The sequence below is a fragment of the Pelodiscus sinensis genome, chromosome 13, assembly GCF_049634645.1.
Source record: "Pelodiscus sinensis isolate JC-2024 chromosome 13, ASM4963464v1, whole genome shotgun sequence".
NCBI classification, from domain to species: domain Eukaryota; kingdom Metazoa; phylum Chordata; order Testudines; family Trionychidae; genus Pelodiscus; species Pelodiscus sinensis.
This window is the reverse complement of record NC_134723.1, coordinates 45,639,010-45,655,836: the sequence shown is the minus strand read 5'-3', so window position 1 is coordinate 45,655,836 and position 16,827 is coordinate 45,639,010. Positions and strand designations below refer to the sequence as shown.

The 16,827-nt window shown below is 50.7% G+C and overlaps 1 long non-coding RNA gene across 1 annotated transcript; it reads right to left on the bottom strand.

Annotated features, from left to right (window-relative positions):
- Nucleotides 1-13,449: 13,449 nt before the first annotated feature.
- Nucleotides 13,450-15,751, bottom strand: LOC142831308 (uncharacterized). The gene is made up of 3 exons (XR_012907033.1): nucleotides 15,483-15,751; nucleotides 15,273-15,357; nucleotides 13,450-13,564 (listed from the first exon to the last, which is right to left on the bottom strand). It is a non-coding gene; the product is annotated as an uncharacterized LOC142831308 (long non-coding RNA).
- Between the last annotated feature and the right edge of the window lie 1,076 nt (nucleotides 15,752-16,827).

Here is a 16,827-nt window from a genome sequence, read left to right as displayed (position 1 = left end):
TGTCCAGTTCTGGGCACCGCATTCCAAGAAAGATGTGGAGAAATTGGAGAAGGTCCAGAGAACAACAACAAGAATGATTCAAAGTCTAGAAAAGATGCGCTATGAGGGAAGACTGAAAGAATTGGGCTTGTCTAGTTTGGAAAAGAGAAGACTGAGAGGGGACATGATAGCGGTTTTCAAGTATCTAATTGGGTGTTACAAGGAGGGAGAAAACATGTTCTTCTTGACCTCTGAGGATGGAACAAGAAGCAATGGGCTTAAATTGGAGCAAGGGAGGTTTAGGTTGGACATTAGGAAAAAGTTCCAGTCAGGATGGTGAAACACTGGAATAAGTTGCCTAGGGAGGTTGTGGAATCTCCATCACTGGAGACAATTAAGAGCAGGTTGGACAGACACCTGTCATGGTGTTTGGTCCTGCCATGAGGGGACTGGACTCGACGACCTCTTGAGGGCCCTTCCAGTTCTAGGATTCTGTGATTGTATGATCTGCACAGATCTGCTAGCCGTCGCAGCAGGGGAGGGACAGACAGAGCAAGGGCTGTCCAGCTCATACAACGTGCAGCTCCACTAGCTGACCTGACAGCAGCAGTAAGGCTTTTATCCCCTCTAGGGGCGCACATCTGCACAAACCAGAGACGCTAGCTCCTCCACTGAGTACCGCTAGTCACTTCCAGAGGTGGCATGTATGCCTTTGGGATGTGCCATAACATTAGGAACATAAATACACCCCCCTCTCCCCAGCCGTACCTTCGATTGCACCTGTCACACTCAGGTGCTAAAAGTCTTGGTTGCTAACGCCTCTTCTTGCTGGGTAAGGCTGTGTGATTAATTCCCCATGCACAAACACCATGCTACACACATATGTATACACGTCCTCCTAGCTCAGAGCCAGTCCCTGAAACCATGTGGCCAGCCCATCCCTAGAGCTGCCTCGTAGGGACTTGACTACAATTCCCATCAGCCACTGAGGCACGTCCGCACGGAAAGCTCTACAAAGTTCCACACAGAGGAAGCAGACCTGCCAAAAGCCCTCCCATGGAACCCTGTTCCAAAAACTACCCAGCGCTTCTCCCTCCCGCTCCCCCCACACATAAAATGTCCCTCCGTGCATTCTGCCTGGTCAGCCATCTCTCGGCTTTCTTCAGAACTGTTTAAGCTTCGCTTCTTTGGCCTAAACCTCAGGCAAGGAGTTAAGTGGGGCTACTGGTTTCTAGCTCTCCAGCAGTTGTCTTCAAATACAAGACACCCAACTTTTCTGACCGTAGTAACGAGCAGACCTACTGCAAGTAACTCGGCAGAGTCAAATTCTGCAGCATGGTAAATGGCTCTTTTTGACTGCTCGCCCCTGGGTAGGAACGTTCAATACCGCAGCCAAAGAGACGAGAACTAGTTTCTGTACCCAGCGCTCATCCATAAGCCTAATTAAGACTGTAACATGACATCTGCAATAAATTATTTACCACGCAGGATAATTTTCACAACTTCTGTTGAACAAGAATTTAAAAAGTATTTAAACAGTCATCCGCTTTTGCCCATGGAATGTCAGCCGTCATCCATTTTTCATGTTCCCACGTACCGCTGTGCCCCCAAATTCACTCACCGCACTGGAGGGTTTCACGGCTTTTTTTAATCTGTCACACAATTGCTGCTGCACAGGGTTTCCGGGGGGGCCGGGGGAGGGGGAAGCCCACGATGCTGTCTTGGCGACACTGACAGCTCTGACGGCGTGGGCTGCTCCATGACATTGTGATTTTTTATTAATAACTCCGCAGTGCAGAGATCAACCCAACTGAAAAAAAAAAAAAAAAGTGGGCTGGCCTGGATCTCAGAGGAAGGATCTCTGGCCGACAGAAGAAAGCAACGTTAAGGGGGAGACGTGGTAGGGAAACAAAACACCTCAGCAAAGCCCCATGGGTGCAAAGAAAATGCAGCGAGCGAAGGAGAACGACAGAGGTTGGCTTCACGTTGTAGGGGCAGTCGAGGGTGCTAAACAGCTGCACCTGGCAAGCCGGTACCTAGGCTTTCAAGTGGCCTGCCGTGCCCCTGCCAATAACCGAGGGTAGAAAAATGTGCCCTCCGTTATTTGCCCCTGCAGTTTGGGGAGTCACAAAGGGGTGGTCCTGAAATTTGGAGCCTGCCTCGTGCACATTTCCTGAGTGCTGGTTGAGAGCCGACTGGCAGCCCCATGCACAGGCGGGCAGCGGCCGATTGGTTTCCCACAAGGCCCTGCCAGTGGGTGGAGTCCGCCCTCGAGAGACCAGCCCTGTGCCTCAGGCGGTGGCTCTCACACCACAGCCCACTCCACGCGTCGCTTTCTGGCGGAGATATGCCCTGAGTTGTTGGCGGGTCTCCTGTGAGCGATGGTGCCTGCACCACCGACACCTCTCGGCTGCGCCGGGGACTCACGCCAGCCAACTTCCTCCCCACAGCGCTCCGTAAACTGGGCTCTGCCTCCCTATTGCCATTCGCCCCCCTCAAGGTCTCTTTCCCCTTAATTCCATTGCTGACTGGCTGCCCCGGCTCACCCCAAAAGCCCCATTGATGCCCTGGCTTCTATTCTTGTCCCCCCCATACCGGCTCCCCTCCTCGTGATGCAGCCAAAGGGAAGGCTGGATATGAGTCAACAGGGCGCCCTTGTAGCCAAGAAGGCCAATGACATATTAGGGGCATTAGGAGGAGCATTGCCAGCAGATCCAGAGACGTGATTGTTCCCCTTTGGCTCTGGTGAGGCCACATCTGGAGTATTGCGTCCAGTTCTGGGCCCCCCACTACAGAAAGGATGTGGACGCATTGGAGAGGGTCCAGCGGAGGGCGACAAAAATGCTGAGGGGGCTGGAGCATGTGACCTATGAGGAGAGGCTGAGGGAGTTGGGTCTGTTCAGTCTGCAGAAGTGAAGAGTGAGGGGGGATTTGAGAGCAGCCTTCAAATTCCTGAAGGGCGGTTCCAAAGAGGCTGGAGAGAGGCTGTTCTCAGTGGTGACGGATGCAGAACAAGGAGCAATGGGCTCAAATTACAGTGGGGGAGGTCTGGGTTGGATATTAGGAAAAACTATTTCCCTAGGCGGGCGATGAAGCACTGGGAGGGGTTCCCTAGGGAGGGGGTGGAATCTCCATCCCTAGAGGTGTTTAAGTCCCGGCTTGACAAAGCCCTGGCTGGGTTGATTGAGTTGGGATTGGCTCTGCTTTGGGCAGGGGGCTGGACTTGATAACCCAGCCGCCTGCCACCCCAACCTACCATGAGACACCCTCCCCTCAAACCCAGCCTGCCAGTTCCCACACAGCACCCACTAACTGCCCAGACCCCCAACTGCTGCCAAGCCCTGTACAGACCACATCCTCCCGCCTCCCCAACACACACTTAGGGGTCGGGTGTGTTGCCCTTCAGCGGACGCTCCTGGACCTAGACAAGTGATTCATGGAGCCAGTTTGGAAACGTTCCAAGAAACTTGCATATCGTGTTGCAAGGCGCGGTTCAAAACTTTGCAGCCACTTTGGAACCAGGCAGTCCGTGGTAAGGAAGCTGCTCTGAGTTGCCCGGGGGGAGAGAAACCCCCCAACACAGGTGGGGCTGCGTCCTCCCTAGTACAACCCCGCCCGTTTCCCCAGAAACGGAGGGACAGCTGTTCTCACTCTAGTACTCCTCAGGAACAGCTAAGTGTTGGCTCTTTGCTTCTTATTAAAAACTGGGGGAGAGTGTATGGAGGTTTTTTTGCTTTAATATTTTTAACTAATAATGAACCCTCTAATCTCACGAAACCTCAAGTCTTTGATAGTTTACTCCCGTGTTTGCAGAGCAAATGCTCTTTCACACAAGCACAGAGCAGGGCTTGAGGATCTCTGGATATTACTAAGCCTATGAACATGTCTAAAGAGCCCCACCCAGGACAAGCAAATACCAGCAAAGTGAGATGACTCATTAGATGCAGGCGCTACCCTTTCTGAGTCAGACGCCAGAGCTCTACTCTGATCTGGGCCCTCAACGAGAAGAAGGTTGTGATCCTTCTTCCCACTCCCCAGCGGCCATTTGTTTACACCTGCGGAGCACAGCACGTAATTGCTAACTCGGCTCCGAGGGGGATACGAGGTGTGTGGCAAGGCAGGACTGAGGTGTAATCACCAACCCTATGTCGTGAATGAACCAGCATGTTCGCACAGCGTCTGCCTCCGGCTAATGCTAATAACCTGCCTTGAATTCACAAGCGTTAAAGCCACCAGAACTCACAAGAGACGGCAGAGGCTTGGCACCGGGCCTAGCAAGCGAGCCGTAAGTCCCCGCGCTTGGCTTTCAGAGACTGCCCTCTGTAACAGCACACCGGAGAAAGATAAGTGGGTCGGAGGAACCTCTTAAACCATCCACTCGTTACCACAAAAATGTCGGTGAAAGGAGTAATCGGCTTCTGTGCGTTTTACTCAGGCAAATAGGCCAAGTGAGAAAAACCAGGTCAGCTGTGCGCAAGGTGGCATCGAACGGTTGCGCCTCAAGAGTTCCCAACCAGATACTCCGTCAGGGCTCGGAAACCCCCAGGCGGACTGGGGACGCGGGGAGAAGGGCCGAGCGCGTCTCTCCTCACAGTGGAATGCCGTGTTGCAGCTCTCTGGAAAAATGGCTCCAGCTCCCTCAGGTGACCTGTGCCCCGGGGGTTACTCAGAGTCACTTCGAAGGACTTGTGTGAAGACCGGTGGTCTGTCCTGGCTTTATTCCTCTCAGCCCTGCAGCGCTGACCCCGCTAGGAGAGAACGAGCGGGATTTGGGTTCCGCTCGTGCATCAGCAGAGACACTAAAACATTTCAAACGCAAAGCTGCCCCTCCAGGCCCACTGCCCGCAAATGACATCCCCTATATCTCCCTCACACACACATTCCCTGCCCCTGCGCCTCTTTCCACCAGATTTCTTGGCTCTGTGGGACTCACTGGAGTAAAATTTACATTTGGTCCCAAAAGCAGCAGACGGGACTGACCCAGCGGTGAAAGTCACTTACAATTTCTTCCAGGTTCTGTCCTATTGCAACCCGGGGCGCTGTCAGCTCTTCAAATAGCTCTCTGTTGGCTTTTGCCGCAGCTCATCCAGCTTGCCAGAGCTGCGCACCAGGGCGTCCCCATTTACTGTCCCCTCAGGATCGGACATACACCGGGAGCAGCAGCAACGAGCTGGTTTTACCCGGCCACCGTTCAGCACCGAAGTGCACGTCAAGGGCATGACAGCGGAAGGCTTTCGTTCCACATGTGCGCCAGTTCGTTTGTGGTAAGTCCCGGAGGGGATTTACATACAAGAAGATACACTGGCTCCCGACAATACCGACCTTCATAGCACAGAACTGGCTGGGTTGGTCTTTTGCTGCCTTGTTCCCAAAAGCCACATGTCCCCTATCTCTGCTGTAATAATAAAAAAAAAAAAGCTGAAAACAATGCAGTCTGTTTGTGTATTATAAACAGGGAGAACAGCTGCTCCTTCTAGCAAAAGAGGAAATGTTGGCGTGTGAGCCGTAAAACCAGCTACTGCTTTCAGTCCTTCCATCTTAGCACCTTGCTGCCAATTCTATAGCTCCACTCCAGCACATGGCAATAATGGATAGCGGAAGGGCTGTCCTTAGGATGTACAGGGCTTACACAGCGCTATTTACCTGGAGCCCTAGCCCCGATGGCTGCCGGGGGGGATGGACAACTTTAGAGATGTGAGTTTAGAATCTTCAACCATGAAATAGATTGAAAACAAAGTCTAAACTAAGCTCCTGTCGACAGTAAATTCAGAAACGGACAGTGCATACCTGGAGCTGGCCCATGTCTGTTACATGGCTTCGTTACCGCTTGAATGGCTCTCTCACAGGTTCACGGTTCTGATAGTAGCTGTGGCAGAGTTTGAATTCCCTTTTGAATTCATTAGATCCTTTCCGGAGGAAGCAGAGCCACAGAAGAAGGCTCTGAAGAGGCAGGTGGGTAGACGTTAAGACCCAGCGGTGCCCCAAATTTTCGGGTGCCCCATGCAGCTGTGTTTTCTGCATTTGGGTAAGGAGGGCTCTGCATAGGGTACCGCTGCAAACTTTGGCACTCCAAACGCCAAGCCAGCAGCCCTTTGGGAACAGTTTGTAATGTACACAAAGTGGAGAAACTCGCCTTCCAATGCTCCACAGTGCGGAGAGAAAAAAACATTGATTGGCCTTGTAATGTATGCAGCTTAACTCAGAATTGCAGCCATCTCCTTTGAAAACCTCCTTTTCAGGAGATTAGAACAGCGAGGCAAACACTGTGATAAGGGAGAGAGAATAAGACACAGAATATTTTATTGCCTCTATATAAAACCATGGTACGCCCACATCTTTAATACTGTGTACGGCTGTGATTGCCTCATCTCAAAAAAGATGTATTGGCATTGGAAAAGGTTCAGAAAAGGGCAACAAAAATGATGAGGGGTTTGGAACGAGTGTCATATGAAGAGAGATTAAAAAGACTTGGACTTTTCAGCTTGGAGAAGAGGAGACTAAGGGTCTGTCTACACTAGCCTCCTAGTTCAAACTAGGGAGGCTAATGTAGGCATTCGAAGTTGCAAACGAAGCCCGGGATTTAAATATCCCAGGTTTTATTTGCATCTTCCCGTCCAGTTGCCATTTTGAAATTTCACTAGTCTGGACTAACTGCCCGTGGCTACACGCGGCAGGGACCTGGTAGTTCGAATTAAAGTCCTAAACCTGCAAGGAGGTTTAACAGGTAGTTTGAATTGGGGCTTTAATTTGAACTACCGGGTCCCTGCCGCGTGTAGCCGCGGGCAGTTAGTCCGGACTAGTGAAATTTCAAAATGGCGACCTGATAGTAAGATGCAAATAAAACCCGGGATATTTAAATCCTGGGCTTCATTTGCAACTTTGAATGCCTACATGAGCCTCCCTAGTTCAAACTAGGGGGCTAGTGTAGACATACCCTAAGGGGGGGATATGATAGAGGTCTATAAAATCATGACCGGTAAGTGAATAAGGAAAAGTTATTTACTTATTCCCACAATATGAGAACTACGGGTCACCAAATGAAATGAATAGGCAGCAGGTTTAAAACAAACCAAAGGAATTTTTTCTTCACTCAGCGCACAGTCAACCTGTGGAACTCCTCGCCAGAGGATGTGGTGAAGGCTAGAACTTTAACAAGGTTCAAGAAAGAGCTAGATAGATTCATGGAGGTCAGGTCCATCAATGGCTATTGGCCAGGATGGGTAGGAATGGTGTCCCTGGCCTCTGTTTGTCTGGAAATGGGTGACAGAGGAGGGATCACGTGAGGATTATCTGTTCGGTTCCCTCCCTCTGGGGCACCTGGCCTTGGCCACTGTGGGCAGACAGGACACTGGGCTTGATGGACCTTGTGCCTGATCGCCTTGCACGGTCAGACGGGGCAGGCAAAGAGCTAGCCAGAGGCCTGCCAAGATACCTCCCCTTCTGCAGTCTGCACCGCCTGGCCTCGGCACTCACCACCAGCCTTCCTTTGCACCCAGGCAGCGAGGGCTGCCCAGACTCCCCCATCCCAGAAGCCCCAGAGAAAGCCAGGCAGGGTGCAGAGGGGGAGGGGAGTGAGGCAGTAGATGGATGTGGGTGGGGCTGGGGCACATGCACAGCTGGATGGTGGGGAGGAGGGAGAAGAGTGGCTAGGCTGGAAGAGAGGAGGGCAGTTGGGGCAGAGCAGAATTGAGTTTGGAAATTGGCCCATCGAATACGGAAACAGCCGGGCTTTCGATACTGCTCCCGTGGTTGAGAGAAGTTCACGGAATCCCAGAATTACAGGCTGGAAGAGATCTCAGGAGTCATCGAGTCCAGCCCCCTGCCCAAAGCAGGACCAATCCCAACTCAATCAGCCCAGCCAGGGCTTGGTCAAGCCGGGACTTAAACACCTCTAGGGATGGAGATTCCACCCCTCCCCAGGGAACCCAGCCCAGCGCTTCCCCACCCGCCTAGGGAAATAGATTTTCCTAATCTTCAACCTAGACCTCCCCCACTGCAACGTGGGACCATTGCTCCTTGTTCTGCCACCACTGAGAACAGCCTCTCTCGAGCCTCTTTGGAACCTCCCTTCAGGGAGTTGCAGGCTGCTCTCAAATCCCCCCTCACTCCTCTCTTCTGCAGACTGAATAAGCCCAGTTCCCTCCGTCTCTCCTTGTAAGTCACGTGCTCCAATCCCTAATCCTTTTCGTTGCCCTCCGCTGGACTCCCTCCAATGTGTCCACATCCTTTCTGCAGTGCGGGGCCCGGAACTGGAGGCAATACTCCAGAGGTGGCCTCACCAGTGCCCAATAAAGGGGAATCATCATTTCCCTAAGTCTGCTGGCAATGCTCCTCCTAATGTACCCCAATATGCCATTAGCCTTCTTGGCTACAAGGGCGCCGTGTTGACTCATCTCCAGCTTCTCATCCACTGGAATCCCCAGGGCCTTCTCTGCCGAACTGCTAGTGCAGTTGAACACACGTGTTCTGAAATTGTGCATGCAGATGCCGGGTTAGCTGGGTAAGTGGCCACTCGAACGCTCAGGCAAGGTGGACGGTGTGTGCCTCGTAGGTGCACAGTTCTGCCGACGTTATTGTAAAGGCTTCTGAAGTTTAAACGCTGCAACCAACCCAGGCTCCATGTCATGTAAAACCATCCATGAGTTGTTACAGCTTCTACGGACCAGACCATACTTGGGTTATCAGCAGGTTTTGAACCCAGGTCCTGAAGAACTGAAGCGGGTGCGCCTAGTGCCTAGGCTGAAGGAAGAACCCCTTTGCTTGCCTGGCTCCCAGTTCCTTCCTCTGCCACTGGGCCCTGGGCCACAGCCAAGGGAAATCCAGCTGACTGCATCGGCACGGTTGTTCTCTTTCCTCCCCCGCCTGATCCGGTCTCCAGGGTGTGCGGCGTGCTCCAAAGGGCGCAGGATCGCCTGACGCCGCCTACGCTCCCTACCAGCGCGCGTTTCCCTGTTAGCCCAACAGGAAGGGGGACACCGTATCTGCATGCTTACAAGGCAAGGAACGGTTGATGCGCATGGATGGGAGAGGCAAGCCAGGACTGCTCCTCAGAATAACACAGCTCAAATGGGAGGCCTGCCGGCCACGCGTTGGATCAGCCTGCGTGTTGCTGCTCCCTAGAGACCCCGGACGTTCTTCCAGACGCGCCAGCTCCCGACAGTCCCAGCATGTCTATGTTCACGGTGGGGGGGTTGTGGTCTCCCTCACGGCACTTCTTGCGGGGTTGTGTTTTCACAGTCAACACATCTGGGGGCCTTTCCCAGTTGGCGCCAGGGGGACCTTTGCTGAGCAGGGGAGGGGCCATTGCTTTATTTCTGAAATTAACAGGGTGTGATGGGAGAAAACTTTGGTTCTAACTTTCCGCTCTGTCACAGGAGGCATTTTTGACAAGAGAGCTGCTTGGATGGTCTTTTAATTTGGAGAGAAATATTTGTGCCCTAATAGGAATAAAGTTTCCTTACCTACACAACACCACCACCTTTCAATGTGTTGTACTATATATAGCGTCTCAAGGGCCTAACAAAGATACCCATGTACTACTGCACAACTAAGCAAGCAAGCTGCTAGTGTTGTTCTCCGTGTCTTACCTGTGCAACCTTGCAGCTGACATGAACACCAACTGTGTGGCATAGTCTCATACCTTTACACTGAGCGGAACAGCCACATCAAAATCAGCAGGGTTACCCATGGAGTAAGGTACTATACAATGTGAACAATGGTGGTGGAATTTGGGCCTATGGACTCCTGTGCCGCACCAGCGCGTGCTATCTCTGAATGCATTTATAGCTCTAAATGGCTCAAGGCCTCCTAGTCACTTCAGAATTGCATTGGAATTCTGTGAGATCGGCTCAAAAAGAGAAAACCAAATGTATATCAGACTCATCAGGCTACGCAGGAGCAAACATGCAAGAAAACATAGGTTTAGAGCGGATTTGGAGCTGGGGTTTTCTTTCCATAGGAAAATCTGACATTAAAAAAGGTTGAATCGGCACAAAAAGCTGAAAGTTCAAAATTTCCCATGAAATGAAAATTTCAAAAATAATAATAATAAAAAAAATCCAATTGGGAGCCATTGAAATATTTCATTTTCAGTGATGTTGATTCATTTTGTTGAGGCTATGATACTAAAATATAATATACGGTCTGCATATACTCTTAAGCTCAAGGTACATGTTCAATTACTATAATACAAAGGCAGAAATAAAATAATCAAAAATGATAAAGTGTAAATCAAGCATTTTTGACATGATTTAAACGAAACCCGTCGACATTGGTCTCCTCACATTCCCGGGATAGGGTTCATGAAATTGCATTGTCTGATGGAAAACATTTTGAATGGGATATTTATACAAGTACCTACTAGTTACCAACATGTTGTGGGAAGAGTCTCAGATGCGAACTTTCTGGATTTTTTTAGGTAGCTCCCCCTAGTGGACTCAAACAGAAATATTAACAAATATGCTTTGAGGGGTAGCTGTGTTAGTCTGTAACTTTAAAAATGAGTAGTCTTATAGCACCTTAGAGAATATAATATAATATAATATAATATAATATAATATAATATAATATAATATAATATAATATAATATAATATAATATAATCAGAGGAAGTGGGTCTTGTCCACGAAAGCTCATGAATATATATATATATATATATATATACACACACACATATATACAGACTACCCACCTTTTTTTAAAACTAATACATATGTCTGCCATGCATACGACTGTATGAATAGGAATTTTATTGAATCTGCAGTCTACCACTGTTTTAATAACCAGGCACTTAAAATATATTTCCAGAGAAAATGTTTGTTCCATTAAAAATTTAGTTGGGTCCCACAGAAAAATATCACTGCCTCTGTCTTTTGCACAGACACCAAGAATCTGGTCTAAATTCCACAGCTTTTGACCCAAAATTAAAAGGTCCAAGAGAATATCTGGTAATAGCTGCTCTGGCCTATTTTCCCCTGTTGTTTTTTCATTTATACCGATCTTCCATGGGGACTGCTCTACCTATTAGAATAATAAGGTTATTTTCTGAGTCTAATCTAAGAAAATAAATTAGAAAGACTAAACCTTTCATTAGATCGCAGAGAAGCTAATTTCTCGGTCAAGGAGAGCTGAGACACTTAGGAATACATGGCCAGCAAATAGCATTGGTTAATTATGCCTCTTCATACAGTCATATGCACGGCAGAGAGCCTGCACCAGGAGCCTAATAACAAGTCACATGCAAACAAATGTGTTAAGTAAATAGCTCTTTTATTGATGTCAGTAGTAGTACAGTAAAGGATCTCACGTCTGCCTGTATCCATGGAGCAAAAGAATAGAAATGCTACTAACGCTCAGACAAAGGGGCTTTCATTATTTCATCCCAATTCAACACTGAATTGGTGCTGATGTAATACCCACCGCAAAACCTGCCCCCCTTTTCTCTCCCTCCCCCACCAAATTAGGAACTTTTGTTTCGGTGGCCGTTTTAATTTTTGCACGTGACGGAAGACCGAGCGTGTGATTACTTTAGGACCGTCGGCTCCATGAGGGTCTCGAGTAAAGACATTTCAAACAGCAACTCACAGCTTTCGCCGCACATCGGTTTTTAATCCAAAGCGGACAAGATTCAGGTCCCATTTACACCTTGGCTGTGGCACTGAAATCAGCTACAGCGGTGTCACTCTGAGCACAAATCGTCCTCACCGGGGCAGATCCCAGAGGGGCCGGACCTCCATGCAAACTGGCCACCACCCAGTTTGGGGTCTGGCAAAGGGATTAAGGTGGGCGGGGAGGTGGCGTGTTCAGTGTATGTTCACACTGGCAGTTGTACGGTGCCACTCAAGGGCAGGACAACCCCATAAAGGCCAACGAAGGGCCTATGGCATGGCTACATGGCCCGCATCTTTTGTGCATGCTCCAGCCCGGCCTAGAATGCTGCCCAAATATTTGCTGCCATCTGCTTGAGGCCCACCTGGCCAGGTCAATATGGTATTGGAGGCTGCTTGACCGTAGAATCATAGAACTGGAAGGGACCTCAAGAGGCCCTCTAGACCAGTCCCCTGCCCGCACGTCAGGACTCAGTATTATCTAGAGCAGCAATGGGCAACCTTGGTGCAGGAGCGGCCCTCTATCCCCATGGGCTGCAAGGTTGTCATAGCCAGGACGGTGTCATGGGATAGTGTTGCTCACGGCACTGTGAGGGACTGCAGAGGGAGTGCAAAGCCCTTCACAGCCCCCTACACTGTCAACACCATGATGCTCGGCTGTCTGCCCCCAAGAGGGGAAAGGCAGAGTCCTGTCGATTGGTATTTGCCCCGTGGTTCCAGGGAGGGAGGCCAAACCAGGAGGGTCGGTTTGGCACCCGTGATGAGGGGCACAAGCCCGACTGGAGTCAAGCCTTGGGCCTGCAGGAAAGTCTCCCCTCCCTCGCCCAAGCACGCCTGGGAACCCACGCCTATCTGAGCTTGGAGGACAGCACATAGTCCCGGCTCCAAGATGGCCGCCGGCCTGGGGAAAGCTGGGCGAAAGCAAAGCGTAGTCATGGGAATTCTGGCAGTCTCCACGTGCCCTCCTCCCCTGGAGCGCTTGGGAGGGAAACGCCGCTCAAGTTGCCCAGCAGGTTTTGTTGGGAAGAGGCTGGATCTCGGCTTCTGAGGTTTCATGAAGAGTCGATGGCTCATCGGAGCCTGATCAGGAGGGGAGGATGGTGCTTCTCACGCGGCTTTTGTCTGAGGCAATTCAGTTGGGGCAGGAAGAAGCCCTGGCACGCCTACGGCAGCAGGCATTCCTGGCTCTCTGAGGGCTGTCGAAGCACAGAATCATGCTGGACGTTGTCTGGTAGAAGGAGCCTCTGGGCCGGTTTTCCCCCGTGACACAAGGTGTACGCAATATGACTGTTTAGGCAGTGCACTGTCAGGCTGGAACCAGAGAGCCAGGGGACATACCATGCCCTGACCCCGGGCACAGCAAAACTTTCTGTTTCTAGCGGAGCAGGCAACAGCGGAGATCCTTTCCTGTGCCAGGCGGCCAGTCAGAACGGCCTGGTTAGAAGGGGAATTCGATGGATAAGTCCCCTCCCTGCAAGACCACACTGTAGCCGTGGAAAGTAGCACAAACCAGTAATTCACATGGCGTCTCTCCTTCGTGAGAGAGCTTCTCTCAGCCTCAGGCAGAACGAGAAGGCTCACCCCTGGATTCTGCAGGCTGGAAGAGCAGTGAGAGAAGCAGTCTTCAGAGGATCATCTTATAAGGGGCCTAGAGGTATGATGATGCTTTATCAGGCCTCAGAGAAATTTCAGGAGGGACACCAACGTAGACTAGGAAAGCAACACGTGATTCTAATGCAGAAGGGAGAACAGCAAAGTAAAGACAATGGATTTCAGGAAGGCAGATTTTAGTAAACGCAGAGAGCTGGTAGGTAAGGTCCCGTAGGAAGCAAGACTAAGAGGAAAAACAACCGAAGACAGTTGGCAGTTTTTCAAAGCGACTTTATTCAGGGACCAAAAGCAAACGTGTTCTGCGGCGTAGCAAAGATCGGAATTATGGCAGGAGACCACCTTGGCTTAACGTGGAGCTCTTACACGATCTAAAAATCAAAAAGGAGTCCTATAAAGAGTGGAAACTAGGTCAAAGTGCAAAGGATGGATATAAGCAAACAACACAAGTATGTAGGGGCAAATTCAGAAAGGCGAAGGCATGAAACGAGCTCAATCTAGCTACAGCCATCGTAAAGGGTAACAAGAAAATATTCTACAAATGTATTCAAAATGATCTGGACAAACTGGAGAAATGGTCTGAGGTAAATAGGATGCAGTTTAATAAGGACAAACCCTTAGACAGGTAACTAAGGGCAAGATGCCAGACAGCAGGGGGCGTTCCAGGGCTGGAAGAGCTAATTCCCTGACGGACCAGCAGGAGGCACCGGTGACTGCTCGACCTGTGACAGATGCCCCATCCATGTCATAGAATCGTAAAATACTAGAACAGGAAGGGACCTCAAGAGGTCGTCCAGTCCCATCCCCTGCCCTCATGGCAGCACCAAGCACCATCTAGATCAGTGATTCTTAAACTGTGCTCTGCGGCCGCGAGGCAATCAGAGGCGTGCTGCAGGGAACAACAGAATTCAAAATGGCCACCCTTAAAGGGGCAGGCGACTTTTTTAAATTGTTTTTTTGCTCAATAACTTTCCCCCAACACTTTTTTTCTCAATAACTTTCTCCCCCTACCCTTCCCCCCCAACCTTTGTTTTCTCTCAACAAAAAATCCCTAGTGTTCCTCATAAAAAAAATTATTTGGTGTTCGTTGATCTTAAAAAGTTTAAGAAACACTGATCTAGACCATCCCTGACAGGTGTCTGTCCAACCTGCTCTTAAATATCTCCAGGGATGGAGATTCCACAACCTCCCTGGGCAACTTATTCCAGTGTTTCACCACCCTGACAGTTAGGAACTTTTTCCTAATGTCCAACCTAAACCTCCCTTGCTGCAATTTCAGCCCATTACTTTTTGTCTCATCCTCAGAGGCCAAGGGGAACAATTTTTCTCCCTCTTCCTTGTAACACCCTTTTAGGTACTTGAAAGCTGCTCTCATGTCCTGTCTCAGTCTTATCAGGACTTCAACAGGGTTCAAAATAGAACTCGATAAATTCATGGAGGTTAGGGCCATCACTGGCTATTAGCCAGGATGGGTAGGAATGGTGTGCCTGGCCTCTGTTTGCCAGAGACTGGGAATGGGTGACAGGAGAGAGATCACATGATGAGTCCTTGTTCTGTTCCCTCCCTCTGGGGAATCCGGCATTGGCCGCTGTCAGATCACAAAATACTGGGCTGGATGGACCTTTGGGCTGACCCAGTATGGCTGTTCCTATGTTGTTATGGACTAGAATGGGAGTCAGAAGACATGGCACCATCTCTGTAGCTCTGCCACTAAGTTACTCTAAACCCTGATCATTTCGCCCCTCCGTGGTCCTATCTGCCCAGCTGTAATTGCAGTGCGATCTCTCAAGGGGAAGCACGACCCTAGAATCATAGACCATGAGGGTTGGAAGAGGCCTCAGGAGTCACCGAGTCCAACCCGCTGCCCAAAGCAGGACCCAACCCACCTCAATCATCCTTACAGCAAAGTAGTCTGATGATGGCTGAAATACAGGGGAGAGCAGGAAGGGGATGGGTGGGGTGTCTCTTTATATCACAGCTAATGCAGACAGCCCTCCTCTCGCCGTTTTCTGCCCAGCAGGAGGGAGCGGGGGGAGAGTTAACTACATGACGGATGAGCCCAGGAACAGATATACGCACCGTAGTCTGGTTTTTAAGCAAATAACAGGGCTGCAGCTTTCAGACCAACAGCGGATCCGAGCAATGTCTAGGCTTCTGCACGAGGCTGTAACAGGGAAACAGACAGAGGAACATTAATCACCCGTCTGCCGTTTACGAGACACGCCGGGAAACAAACCCCTGGGTCACGTTCTCGTCTGCACGCTGGACCGCTTGGGAGGCTGACGCTACCTGGGCACGTCACGGGAGGTGCTGAGTCATTTGTCGCTATTTCAGTCGGCAGCCACCGCCGGGAAGTGCTCTTCTCTGCTTGGCATCACTGCCGCCGTCACCCAGACCGCGCGAGCTGCCTCGTAGCATAGGAGATCCGGCCTCATTGTCCCGCTACAGACTCACTGGGCACCGTCCCTGAGGACAGACGCGACGTCTCACGGTTCAAGTGACGCTACAGGCCCTTGTCTAAGGGGATGTCTAGACTCTGTGGGGCAGGATTTACCTGGTCTGCCATGCTTTTAAAGCCGGGTTGGGGAACATACGGCCCTGGGGCCGGATTCGGCCCCCGAGGCTCCTGCACCTCTCCTCCCACCCAGACCCCGCACCCTAAGCCCGTTTCCCAGTAGTCCCCTCCCACACACTGAACCCCTCATTTTTTACCCCATCCCAGAAACTTGGGGGGCACCACGTCTGCTAGCCTGCTCCCCCCCCCCCCCGCCTCCTGCTTCTCTGTTGGGGGCCACATCCATGACTTCTTTTTTTTTTGCTTCTCAGTTTTGTGTGGTCCCCGACTTTGGGTCAGTGGCTCCCGACTCCAGAAAGTTTCCCCCCTGTTTTAAAGTGATGACTTTGTTCACCCCACTCCTATCCTTAGTCTCATACAAATGTACTACAGGTGGAACCTCTCTAGTCCGGCGCTCTCGGGACCGGACCGGTGCCGAACCAGAGAATTTGCCGGACCACAGGAGGTCAATATTGTCTAGCAGCATTTCTGCCACTGCCACTGCTTGCTGGGCTCTTAGAAGACATTTATGGTAAATTAGACCTAAATCACAACACACACCACTGAGAGCCAGGGCTCATGGCTGCAAACAAACTTTATGGGACCGTGGGAAACTTGGCCACCCCCATGCTAAGTGGACATCTGGCAACTAAAATCCTGCCTGACCACGGATGTTGCCAGAACAGAGAGTTCTGGATTAGAGAGGTTCAATCTATACCGGGGCGGCCTGTGACTTTAGGCGGACTCAGCCGCCACTTAGGGCGCCGCCTTCAATGGGGCACCTGATGATGACGTCACGGGGTGCCCGATGATGTCAGTCCATTGACGGCCCTGCAGCTGGGGGCACTGATTGCACGTTCTGCCTGGGGCACCAGCTGCCGCAGCCCGACTCGGGCGACTCCTGAACCAACATAAGAATCAGTTTCTCAGTTTGTAAAAATCCGGCTCAATCCATCCAGGCGTTTCCCCAAACTTAGCGTTGTTCTGTGTAGAAACTCAGCATTTGCGCTTGCTGGAGTACAAGCTAGAAATGAGGAATCTGGGTAACAAGAGAAATATCTGATACATGTCGTCCCGGTC